This window comes from Phascolarctos cinereus, unplaced genomic scaffold (assembly GCF_003287225.1).
Source record: "Phascolarctos cinereus isolate Bilbo 61053 unplaced genomic scaffold, phaCin_HiC Scaffold_1;HRSCAF=81, whole genome shotgun sequence".
Classification (NCBI taxonomy): Eukaryota; Metazoa; Chordata; class Mammalia; order Diprotodontia; family Phascolarctidae; genus Phascolarctos; species Phascolarctos cinereus.
Genome location: NW_027555514.1, coordinates 71,952,344 through 71,955,055, shown reverse-complemented (window position 1 = coordinate 71,955,055; position 2,712 = coordinate 71,952,344).

Below are 2,712 nucleotides of genomic sequence, written 5' to 3'. Positions count from 1 at the left end.
ACTAGAGTTTAAAACCCAAGGATAAAAACAATTTTGCAGACATGGAGAATGATTGTGATAGCGATAGCTAGCTTTACAAATCATCCAATTTTGCCCCCAGTATTCTGCTTACCATTTGGTTATCTGCATTTTTATGCATCTCAGTTCATTGCTATAGATGAATACATCAAAATTGCTCTTTGCACATCTGGCATCATATTGCTGTATTGCATTTCTTATTGCATCAAGGTACCCTGAGAGAGAAACGGGAGGACATAAACCACTTCTGGCACCTTGACCACCACATCCCCTCTGATCTCAATAGAGACAACCTCGGTCCCTGAACCTAAGACCCCTGGGAATAGCAGTGGCCTCAGGCCACTGACCCTGCTTCCAGCTATCATCTCAGGAAGTACCCCCTGTGGAAAAGGGTGAACCATCCCCAACAGCTATCAGCCAACTGACACTTATGATGCAGGCAAGCGAGCTGAAGAAGCAAGGTACCTTTGGGGAGAGACAGAAGGCCAGCTGTGCCAGCTGAGTCCAACCACAACTACTACCTTGACCACTGCCTCCTTTTCCTCGATGAAGGTGGTCCAGGACCTTGAATCCAGGATCCCTGGGAATCACGCTACTCCCCAGACCACTAGCCCAGCTTCTAGCCTGGGTCACATGTCCATCATTGAGGTGAGCAATCACTGTGAAGAAGGGGCTCACCTTCCTCACCCCCATCAGCACCAACATGACCAACTGCCTCTAATGGGAAAATGAATCCAAAAAATGTGGAAGTGGCAGCACACCCCTAACTACTAGTTCTGTTCAGACATAGTTATTTTCATGTTGTCTCCCTCTTTAGAGTGTGAGCTTCTTGAAGGTAGGGACTGTTTCCCTCTTCTTTCTATCCCCAGTGACTGGCAAATAGAAGACATTTAATAAATGCCTGTTACCTGGCCTTGACTTTGACCATTACCCATCTAGCCCCTGAAACCATCATCCTGGGAGTGTCAATCCCTGTATAAATAGGACTTGGTGACTGTTTCTGAGGGTACTTCAACCCATATCTTCTTCTTTTTTTTTTTTTACTTTGCTGGGCAATGGGGTTAAGTGACTTGCCCAGGGTCACATAGCTATTAAGTGTTATGTGTCTGAGGCTGGATTTGAACTCAGGTCCTCCTGAATCTAGGGCTGGTGCTCTATCCACTGCGCCACCTAGCAGCCCTTCAACCCATATCTTCTCAACCACCACAACTATTGAAGACCCTGAAAAGAAAATTCTCACCACCAAAGTCCTTGGCACTGTCAAATGGTTCCACGTCAGAAAAGGATATGATTTTATAAGTGGAAATGACAGAGAAGATACATTTCCATTTGCTTTGCTACTGTATCTTAAGGGTCTTGGGACCTTTCCTCCTGTCTTCCATGTAAAACCTCTTATAGTAATCTCCTACTAGAAAGCAAATCCCTTGAGAGCAAGGACTACTGTCTCCAATTTTTCTATTTGTACACCCAGTGTGCTTTGCAAACAGTAAGTGACTAATCAATTCTTTTGCTTTCATTTTTTTAGCTCTCAAAAATACTTAATTTTTAAGCCTTCAGAGTAGAAGAATATTTGAGAATATCTTTAATCTGTAAATATTCTAATATTTATTATATCTTGCTGTAGGCTTTAATCTGTTCTAATATTTTCACTGTGCATGGCTAGGTTAGAATGAGAAGGAGCTGTTACTCCCCAGGGCATTATACACATTAAATGAAATTACTGTCATTCTGCATGCACACTAAATATCTTCTCACCAAATGACAGGCAATTACAAACTCAGTAAAATCCAGAGCCTGAATTTTCACTTTGGGGTTTTAATGACATTATCATATAAAGCAACAGGTTTTTTTTGCTTTTAAATAATTGTATATGTTTTCTGAAAAAAAAAATGAAGAAAGTTAGATAATTCAGTGGCCATAATATGCTTCCCAACATTGAAGGAACAGCTGTACTGTGGGAGGGTGGAAAGAGCACTAAAATTAAAGTTTGAACACTTGGAATTGAATCCCAGCTCTGCCACTTTCACAAAGTCATAGAATTTCAAAATTCAGAGTGACCTTGGGGGTCATCTAGTCTAACCTATACCGGGAAAAGGATTACGTCTACAACATTCCCAACTGAATCTACAGCTTTCTAGTGATATGACCTTGGGCAGGTCATTGCCTTTCACAAAACCTCCAGTCAGGGCAGCTAGGTGGCACAGTGGAGAGGGCACTGGTCCTGGGGTCAGGAGGACCTGAGTTCAAATCCAGCCTCAGACACTTGACACCTGCTAACTGTGTGACCCTGGACAAGTCACTTAACTCTGCTTCACTAAAAAGAAAACAAACAAAAAAGGAATCCATGAACTTAAGGCAGAGAATTGGAAATTGAGAGGAATGCCCATCAATTGGGGAATGGCTGAACAAGTTGTAATATATGAATGGAATGGAATACTATTGTGTTTTAAGAAATGATGAGCAGGTGGATTTCAGAAAAACCTGGAAAGATATACATGAACCGATGCTGCGTGAAGTGAGCAGAACCAGGAGAACATTGTACACAGTAACAGCCACATTGTGTGATGACCAACTTTGATAGACTTGGCTCTTCTCAGCAATGCAAGGATTTAAGACAATTCCAAAAGACTCATGATGGAAAATGCTATCCATATCCAATGACAGAACTATAGAGTCTGAATGCACATGGAAGCA